We start from the raw sequence: 10,928 nt of genomic DNA, 5'->3' as shown, positions 1-10,928 counted from the left end.
AGTCAGTGATGGTGTCAACTGACTATATCGGGATGCCGGAAACCACAGCCACTCAGTCTTGGATGGGTTGAGCCTGAGCCTGTTCCTCCCCATCCAGATCCACATGGCCTCCAGGCACCGGGACATCACTTCAAGGGCATCATTGGGGTGGCCCAGGGTGGAGATGTACAGCTGGTGTCATCAGCGTACTGGTGGTACTTCACCCCGAAGCCACAGATGATCTCACCCAGCGGCTTCACATAGATGTTGAACAAAAGGGGCGAGAGGACCGACCCCTGAGGCACCCCACATATGAGGCGTCTCGAGGTCGACCTCTGCCCCCCTGCCAACACAAACTGCGACTGGTCTGAGAGAAAGGAGGAGAACCACTGTAACACTGTGCCCCCCATCCCCAACTCTTCCAACCGGCGCAGCATGATACCATGGTTGATGGTATCAAAAGCCGCTGAGAGGTCTAACAGGACCAGAACAGAGGAGCAACCTCTATCCCGAGCCCTCCAGAGATAATCTACCAGTGCGACCAATGCCGTTTCCGTGCTGTACCTGGGCCTGAAACCCAATTGAAATGGATCCAGATAAGACGTTTCCTCCAGATATTGTGGAAACTGTCGTGCGACCACACTCTCAACAACCTTCGCCACAAAGCGAAGGTTGGAGACGGGACGGTAGTTGGCTAATACTGCCAGGTCCAGGGAAGGCTTCTTGAGGAGAGGCCTCACCACCGCCTCTTTCAAGGCAGCGCGGAAGTGACCCTCACTCAACGAAGTGTTGATAATTCCCTGGAGTCAACCTCGTGTAACCTCCTGGGAAGCCAGTACTAACCAGGAGGGACACGGGTCCAACAAACATGTGGCCGCACTAAGTCGCCCCAAAATCCTGTCCACGTCATCAGGGGTCACAGAGTCAAACTCTTCCGAGATAACATTCTCAAGACTATTCCTCGCCACCCTGCCCGAATCTACCCAGTCAGAGTCCAAATCCCCCTGAATCTGTGCGATTTTGTCATACAGTGTTGAGGGTAAAACTGCCCTCTGCAAAGTAGAGCAACGGACCAGACAGCGAATAGATACGATGCTTAGCAAAACACACAGATAGTCACAGACTCTGAACGTTTAAAGAAAAATAAACAGTCTTTACTTGTAGTATAAAAACAAACTTGGCTTCTCAAAACAACTTCTTCAAACAATCACGGTTTAACACAAAACATAGTTTGCTTACAATTCCAGTTCTCTTCAAACACAGACACAGTTCCTTCAAGCAGTTCAACCTTCAATAGCAGGAGCAGGAGCAGGAGCAGAAATAAGAGTGAGAGCAGAAGTGAACGAACTTCCTGCCTTCCTTATATGTCTGCTTAGCACAGCCAATTAATCATCTTTGTAGCAGTTAAAGTTACAGACCATAGTTTTCTATATATTATCTACCCAACTGTAGGATAAGCATCCAACATAGATATTGTCCGAAATCCTCGGCCCTGCCTTCCAGGTGGTCCTCCCGCATTCCCAGATGTAACAGGGAGTGGGTCACCCTGAACAGGCAGCCGGATGATTATCTGATGATGCAATAAGAGCGGAAAAGTAATTAAACTTTGCTGCCTTTATCGCCACTAGGTAGATCTTAATATGCGACCTTACCAGTGTTCGGTCAGATTCAGCGAGACTGGCCCTCCAACCACTCTCCAGGCGTCTTTTCTGGGGCTTCATCTCCCTCAGCTCCTCAGTAAACCATGGAGCCACATGGGATCGGCACCAGGTCAGAGGCCGCAAAGGCACAACTCGATCTAAAGCCCCACCAGCTGCCCGATCCCAGGCAGCTACCAGGTCTTTGGCTGAGTCGTGTGCCAGATCCTCAGGAAATGGCCCAAGCTCCATCTGGAGCCTATCAGGATCCATCAGGCACCTGGGGCGGACCCACCTTATTGGTTCCGCCTCCCTGCAGTGGGGCGTAGCGGTTCGAAGGTCCAGGCGAAGGAGCGAGTGATCTGTCCATGACAAGGGTTCCATCTCTATATCCCCTATAAGAAGACCACCCAACCACTGGCCAGAGACAAAAATCAGGTCCAGAGTGTGTCCCCCCCTGTGAGTGGGGCCATGAACTAACTGGGTCAGGTCCATGGCCGTCATGGAAGCCATGAACTCCCGGGCCATCTCAGACGTTTCACCAACGGATGGCAGGTTGAAATCACCCATGACCATAAGCCTGGGTGTATCAACTGCCACCGTGGCTATCACATCGAGTAGCTCGGGTAGGGCCGTTGCCACGCGGCAGGGAGCCAGGTACGTTAGCAACAAGCCCATCTGAACCCCCTGACCCCACCTCACAAAGAGGGACTCACACCCGGCAATCTGTGGCACAGTGGTCTCCCTCAGACCAAGACCTTCTTTAATAATAACCGCCACCCCCCCGCCCCTGCCCTGGGCCCTCGGCTGATGGAATGCTCTGAAGCCTGGTGGGCACATCTCAACCAGAGGGCCTCCTCCCTCCGGGTCCAGCCAGGTCTCCATAATACCCGCCAGGTCCGCTCCCCACTCCTGTATAAGATCGTAGATGAGGGGGGCCTTATTTACCACAGACCTGGTGTTGCACAGCATCAGCCGAAGGCCCAGGTCCTGAGTATCTGTGCAACCTAGTACCCGAGAGGAGCATTGGGGACCGGGTGTGCAATTGCTCTCAAACAGCACCCCCGACACATGGTATGGCCCCCTGCTCCCGCTGTATCTGCCCCTCCCATCCACCTGCTGATAGTACATCCCTCATTAGGATGGGATGGGTTTTAGCCCCAGTACTCTTCAATACCATTGTAAACAATCTAGATGAGGGAATAGAAGGGGAACTTTTCAAATTTGCAGATGACACTAAGTTGGCAGGAATAACCAACACCCCAAAAGATAGATTCAAGACCCAAAACGATCTCGACAGACTGGGCCCTATCTAACAAAATGAAATTCAATATAGAGAAAAGTAAGGTTTTGTACTTAGGCTAGAAAAAACAAATCTACAGATACAGACTAAGTGAAACTGAGCGTAATGCCAGTAATTGTGGGAGGTATTTTGGAGTCCAAGTGGATGACATGATAGCAGTGTTCCAATATTTGAGAGGCAGCAAAAGTTGAGGGGTCAAACTATTTTCTAAAGCCCCTGAAGGCAAGACAAGAAACAATGGATGGAAACTAATCAAGGAGAGAAGCAACCTAGAACTAAGGAGAAATTTCCTAATGGTGAGAACAACCAACAATCAACAATCAACCAGTGGAATGGTTTGCCTTTGGAAGTTGGGAGTGCCCAAACTCTGGAGGCTTTCAAGAAGAGCCTGGACAGCAATTGGTCTATGTTATTTACCCTATTGGTACATGAGATACACAGTAAGGAAAAATGGAGCTCACCTTTCTATCCATTCAGTAAGAAAGGCTTATTCTAGATTTTCTGTGTTTTAACATGATCAATGCTGGCAATGATTGACATAAACACTGACTGAAGACAGAAGTGTCCTGTTAATTTATAATTTAATTTTTCATGTCAGGAAGTAAATTTCAGACTGTCAAGGTAGTTACTCCAAAACAAAAATAAAACAGGAGTTTGTAATATCCCCAATTCATACAGTATCTTATTTTTACTTGGAAGTGATTTTTCTTTCTAAGGTTAAAAGTAAATAAATTATTCTATTGATGCATCTGATGATAAGGATGTTTATGTTCACCACACTTACATTTTTAGCCAAGTACCAGGAAATGTGCTTATATCATTCAAGTTAAACAATCATACTGGAGAAATTACTCTTGTAGGGAAAATTAATTATGAAGAAAATGGCAAGTATGAACTGAATATCAAAGCCAAAGATGGAGGTGGACTGTCCGCTTACTGTAAAGTCCATGTGGACATTGAGGATGAGAACGACAACACCCCAGAAGTGACCCTGTCATCTGTCACTAACCCCATACCAGAAGATTCTTCTCTAGGAACAGAAGCAGCCATTTTCAGTATCACTGACCAGGACTCTGGTGACAACAGCAGAACTACTTGCAACATTGATTCAAACCTGCCCTTTATCATAAAATCCACAAAGAACAATTATTACCAGCTTGTGATTCAAAAGCCATTGGACAGAGAACAAATGTGTGATGACTCCCCTGCATGCTTCCACAGATACCTCTCCAGATACTAGTTCAAAGGAGGATGAGCCGATCTCAGACACATCAGGAGGGGAGGCAGCAGAGGGTTACAAGGCAAGAGTGGAGTGGGCAAGCCCAGGGGAGTGACCAGACAAGCAGCTGCCTGAGCTAGAGACAGCTGCAGTTGGGAAGCCCAGAGGCTTCAGGTGGAGACGGCACACAGCTGCAACTGCTCAGTGGAGATGAAGAAGAACTGCTTCCTCCTCCCTATTCAAGAGCATGTAGGGCTGGCTTCCGGTCTGGCTTCCGTCGCCGCCAGATGGTCCTCTGAGACCGCCAGCCCCGTTGCCTGTAAAGAGCCACCTTTACATCTGAAAGGCGGCTCGAAAAACTCCATTTCCTGAAGGAAATGTGAGACAGAGCAGGCGAGGGCAGGTAGAGCCCTCTGCGAAGTCCCCAGAGTTCTTTTTTTACTCTTGGGGACGAGCAGGTTGTGGCTCCCTATTTCTGCTCGCCGCTGCTCCAGGCTTCGGGAGAACTCTGCCTTTTTGCAGAGCCAGGCGCTGGGACCGGACCAATCAACGAAATTAACAGATGGTTTAATTAAAGAGGACGAGATTTGGACTTGGGACCCTAAATTGCAAGTATTTTTAATGATTTTACAAGCGTTTTTAAGTGAAGGAAAAAAAGTTTAAAATGGTGACTGCTGAGGCTTGAGAAGAAGAAGAAAGCCGAAAGCGAAAGTCCTTCCATAACAAGCTACAAAGTAGCAGAATAAACAGTGCTGGCTAGAATCTAGAAGAAAAATATCTATTTTAAGTTTCTTTTTTCTTGGAGATTTGTACTTGATCTTGCTTGGGGAAAAGTTTTCTTTCTTTAAAAAGAGTTTGTGTGGCAGGATGGCGTTAAAACTAATAAAGCCTGACAAACAAGCAGCGGGGGGGGGGGGTGTTCCCCCATTTACAATTATGTGAACAAGTTCTGAGCTTACAGACTCAGCAGAATGGCTTTAATTTAAAAGAATTTGTCCTGGAGGAAATGGCAAGATATCACGAGACTGTGAACCAGAAACTTGAAAAATTTAGGCAGGAAATTAAAGAAATGATACAATTAAAGTATGATAATCTGCAACGAAAGATTGTAACAGTGAGTAATGCTTTTTCAGAAATTGTTATAAAGATGGATACAAATATCAAATTATTAGAGTCTAAATTGGAGGAAGTTGATGATAAGATTTATAATTTGGACAATAAAATACAAAGAATTGAAAATGATTTGATAAATATTCAAGACAATAGTTTAGAAGTAAAGTCTAAAAAGGAAGCTGGTCACGAGACTTACAATGCAGAAGATATAAAGCAAGGGGTTGAAAAAGAAGTTACAATGATGCAATACAGGCTCACGGAATTTGCGGTTAGAATGAGAGGGTTACAGGAAAATAATAGAGATGATTTAAGAAAAATATCTGCTCAAGTTCTGGCCGGGATTTTAAAGGTTCATCCTGAGGAGGTATCTTGTAAGATTGACAAGGCCTATAGAGTAAATTCTTGGATTGCAAAGCAAAGGCAATTGCCTAGAGATGTGGTGATTTACTTCACAGATAAAGAAATAAGAAATGATATTGTGCAAAAATCCTTTAATTCTACTCTACAATTGTATGGAAGAAAGATCTGGATATATAAAGAGTTGCCGCCTAAGATGCTAAAAGATAGAAAGAAATTTGGATTTTTGGTGACTGAGCTAAAGAAACAAAACATCTCATTCAGGTGGGATGTTCCAGTTGGAATAATATTGAGATATCAAGGAGAAAGATATCAGCTAAATACTGTTGAAAAAGCAGAAGAATTTTACTATAAGGTTCTCAAAAAGCAAAATCAGCAAGAGATAGAAATTCAAGATAAGCAGAAGGAGGTGGAAGTAATGGAAAAACAACAAGTTACAGAGGTCTTTGTAGATGAGCCGCTTCTGGATTCTCCTTCAGAGGTCTCAGCTGGACTATTTATAAACACAAGAGAGGCAGCTCTGGATTCTAATGTGATGACTTATCAAGTTACAGACCAGCATGGAAATCAATCAGTTGATATACAACTCATAGAACCAGAATGGAGATTTAAGCCACAAAAGCAAAACCAACAAGATCAAGTTATAGATCAGCATGAAAACCAAACAGTTGATATACAATTTATAGAAAGGAAATCAGGATGGAGATCTAACCCACAAAAAGACAAGAAAAGAAGAAGCAGGTCTCACAAAAACAAAAACTTTTAAACTAAACAACAGCGTAATGCCAGTTATTTAAGAGATGATTGAATATATGAAAAGATAGTTGAGGCAAAGTATTGGTTTATATTATCCTGAGGAGAGTGACAGACCTCTGCAGTGCTGTACTTTTGTGATGTGAAAAGGGCCTTAAACTGAATGGATTGGAACTATCTTTTTTTTGGGATTCTTTGATAAATGTACTACGTTTATGCTGAGCTACAAGGCAAGAGAGTTATGGAATTGGGGCACGCAGATGATCTGGTTGTTACCCTATTACAGTGGTTGGAATTAATAATTTGGATGAAAGACACCACTATAGACACTATATGGAATACAAATATAAAGTCACTCGGGTGGTTGTTTTTTTTTTTAGAAGATATTTGTTATTGATGGGGGCAGATGGTAATTGAAGATACCAAACATACTGTTGGAATTAGGATGTGATGTTACCCTAACATGGGTGATGGAGTTAACAATCCAGCTGAAAGACATTACAGAAGATATTATATGGATTACAAGCTTAAAGTCTTTTTTAAGAGGATTTTATTTACATAAGGGAATATTTTTTAGTGGTGTGGGCAGAATAATAAAGATATTAAGAATTATTAAATATGGTAGTCTTGTAGGAAAGTGGGTGGAGACAGGTTAGCGTATTGATTGTTTAGTTTAAGAAAAGGGATATTATGTTTAGATATGAATATATGCAAAAGATTTGAGTTAAGAGATATATCGATGGGGGTGGAGGAAATGGGTAGACTATGAATTGAATAAATGTTAAATTAGGATTTATTATATAGTCTTATAGTGGAAGGTTGCTTTGAAATGTTATATTAATATACATAAAAGATTTGATTTAAGAGATATATGTATGGGGGGGCAGAAAAAGGGTAGATTATGAGCAGAAATTGCTAAACTGGGAGATATAATAATATTATTATGCTAAATTAGGAGTTATTATATAATGTTATAGTAGAATGTTATTTTGAAATGTATAGTATAAGGGGGATATAATAATATTATTAGAAAGAAAGGGTCAGCATATGGGGGATGGAGTAAGGGGATGGTAAAGTATTATACAATCTGTTATGAATTTGGGTTTTATTTTGAAGAAGCCACAGGGTGAGGGGAGGGTGAGGGGGGGTTAGGGAGGAGGGGGGAAAAAGGGGGAAAATTTGTATTTGAAAAACTTTTTCAATAAAAAAAAAAGAGCATGTAGGGCTGAGAGGCATGCACAACGATAGTCAGTAAAGCTATTTGTTAGGAGGCAGCCTTGCCTCCTCTTGATTGGTTGCACCAAGAAGCCACTGTTTAGCTCAGTAAGAGGAGTGAAATGATGCTGGGAACAATATGTCTGTTTCTTTGCTGTGTGTTCTTCAGCTGTTGTGATTCTTGCCTTGAACTCAGATTGTGCCTCTTCAACTCTGGATTTGCCTTTGCCTAGTGGACTTGCCTTGACTTTGCACTGTAGCCTGTTGAGCTCATTGGGCTGGTGCTAGCAAAGGGAATTGCTGAGGAATACTAACTCAGGCTTGGAAGCCTTAATAAAGACTCCTAACACCTGTGTTGTGTGTCTGTGAGAGTGGGACAGCACAAAATATAACATCACCATTACAGCCACTGATCAAGGCTCTCCCAGACTCACTTCAACAAGAATTATTACTATTCATACTTCAGATATCAATGACTCTCTGATATTTGAAAAATCTTTTTATAATTTGCACTTACAAGAAAACAATTTCCAGGTCTGTTCATTGGATTCATCCATGCAATTGATTTGGATGCAGAGTAGAATGTCAAAGTGACCTATTAGCTTTTGCCTGGGAAGATCAGGGATGGCCCAGCATCACCTTTCATCTCCATCAACTCTGAAATTAGGAATTTGTATGCTATTCAATCTATAGATTATGAGGATATACAAAATTTCCAAATGATGGTGGGGCTGTAGACAAGGGCTTGCCTCCACTGATCTCAGAAACAATGGTCCGAATTCTTATCATGGATGAAAATGACAATGACCCCTTCAGAACAGCACTTCTCCATCAAATGATCTGGTTCCCAAGGCAACAGTCACCAAAATGGTGGCAGTGGACAGAGATTCAGGGCAGAACTCTGGGCTTTCCTATCAATTGCTGAAGGCAACAGATCTCTTTGCTGTGGGGACTCAGAATGGGGAAGTGAAAACCATGAGGCCAGTGAACATCCAAGAGTTTCAAACATATTCATATTGTGATAGTTAGAAATAATGGGCATCCTCTTTGAACTGCCTCTGTGACCCTAAGAATTTTTCTAGTGGATGGCTTCTCTGATACTTACATGAAAATTATAGACAATCCCAATAGTGAAGTTCCACATGAGGGAGATCATAACCTACCAATGTATTTAACTATCTGTTTGATCACAATCTCATCCATTTTCTTTCTTTCTATCATAGTGCTTCTTGCAACCATGTTTCAAAAGACAGAAATTCATAGGCAGTTGTAATTCTGCATCTAATCTCTTATGAGACAAAATTCGCACAAGAATTATGGAGATTCTAATTGTGATACATATTATCAGGCCTACAATTAATTATGAGGTGTGTTTAGTTGGTGGATCTTTATTTCCCCCTTCAAAACCAGTCTTTATTATTATAAAGGCAACTAGAAGTACTTTCATAACTATTTCCTAAGCAAAAATGAAGTCATATTTCCTTTAATTTGACAAGATAATTATTATATGGATTTTATATTGAATTTCTGAACCAGTTGACTGTTAATTAAAAACAGAAAATATATATCACTTGTGGATTCAAACAAAATTACAAGAGCACAGAACTGGAAACATTCAAAAGCCCTAGAAAAAAATCCAAAACTAAATATAACAGGCCCTCCCACACTGAGCAGATAATTAAAAAGGTAGAAACCATAACAAGATTTGTGCTAGCCATCAATAAATATTTCATAGCAAGGTGTGATGTTAGTTCACCTCCTCGTGGTGCACCCTGGATAGCATGGTAGTGTGAACCAAACGACTAGCAACAATTGGCAGCCAGACTACATTGAAGAATTGGCAGTTAACGACAGTTGGCAGTTAGACATCTTTGAAGAACTCCTGGCTCTCTAAATACAAGGCAATGGATAAACAAAATGGGCCTTTTTAGGCGCAAAGGACTAGACAGACTGGGGACATTGTCAGAACATGCCAGATTAATGTTGAAGGGTTCAGCAAATCTAAGAACCAATATATTTCCAGAAAACAGAATAACAGAGTTGGAAGGGACCTTGGAGATCTTCTAGTCCAACCCCCTGCTTAGGCAGGAAACCTACACCACTTCAGACAAATGGTTATCCAATATCTTCTTAAAAACTTCCAGTGTTGGAGCATTCACAACTTCTGGAGGCAAATTGTTCCACTGATTAATTGTTCTAACTGTCAGGAAATTTCTCCTTAGTTCTAGGTTGCTTCTCTCCTTGATTAGTTTCCAAACTTTTATTTGAAAGGAATATAGATATGGCTATCCTTCAAGAAACACATATAGAGAACGATGATCAGCAATACAGCAGAGGTAAAATCCAAGGATTTGGGCTACTGGAGGCCATGTACTACCACAGTTATGGCACAGCTATGTATGTCAGAAGGAATATAGAGAATGCTTTTCTACTGTCAACCTCCACAAATAACAATATACATGAAGTTGTTTCAAAATTAGTCAACATTAATCAACAGTCAACATTTACAAGCCACCTCAGATATCCTGGCCACTTCATGTTTTGGACGTCAAACCTCACCCTGCAATTTACATAGGTGATTTTAACAGCCATCATGTAAATTGGAACTATCACTCTTCTGACGAAAATGGGGGTCAGCTTTATGACTGGGCTGTTGCAAATAAAGTCCACTTGATTTTTGATGCCAAAGACAAGGGCACTCCAATCTGCTGCCTGGAAATGTGTAACTAACCCAGATTTGTGTTTTGTCTCAGAAGGCCCAAACATACAGCCACTTCCAATAACCAGGAAAGTTCTGAACAAATTTCCTCATAGTCAACATCATCCTGTTATGCTTGAAATCAGAATTCAGATTCCCCTAATTCTTTCCACACTGAGACCCAGATGGCATTTTCATAAAGCCAAATGGCCAGAATTTGCCAAAAGCCTTGACTGTATCATACAATGGATCCTACGAACAAGTCAACATTACCATAGATTTGTAAGGGCTGTACTTGCTTCAGCTAAAAGATACATCCCTCAAAGATTCAGAAAATATTATATTCCTGGATGGAACAAAGAGACTGAAGACCTCTACCAGGCTTTTCTACAGAATGGTGATCCAGAGATTGCTGATTATCTCTTACACAGCCTGAATGCAGCTCATCGCAAGACATGGGAACAACTCACAACCTCATTAAATTTCAGCAAATCCAGCAGGAAAGCCTGGAGCCTACTAAGGAAACTGGGAGCTGCCAGACAACCTGCTTGACAAACACCCAGTGTAACTGCCGACCAAGTAGCCTCCTGAGTTGTCTCCCTCTCTAAAGCCCCAAGGGTGAAAGAGCACTCAACTACCATCAAGAAAGTGCTC

The 10,928-nt window shown here is 42.3% G+C and overlaps 1 pseudogene; it reads left to right on the top strand.

Annotated features, from left to right (window-relative positions):
• The first annotated feature begins 3,024 nt into the window (after positions 1 to 3,024).
• LOC117662285 (protocadherin beta-15-like) lies at positions 3,025 to 8,849 on the top strand (annotated as a pseudogene).
• The last annotated feature ends 2,079 nt before the right edge of the window (positions 8,850 to 10,928 follow it).

This window comes from Pantherophis guttatus, chromosome 3, assembly GCF_059756535.1.
Source record: "Pantherophis guttatus breed Tessera chromosome 3, ASM5975653v1, whole genome shotgun sequence".
Taxonomy (NCBI): Eukaryota; Metazoa; Chordata; class Lepidosauria; order Squamata; family Colubridae; genus Pantherophis; species Pantherophis guttatus.
Note: the sequence above shows the minus strand (reverse complement) of the source record. Positions and strands in the feature narration are given on the sequence as shown.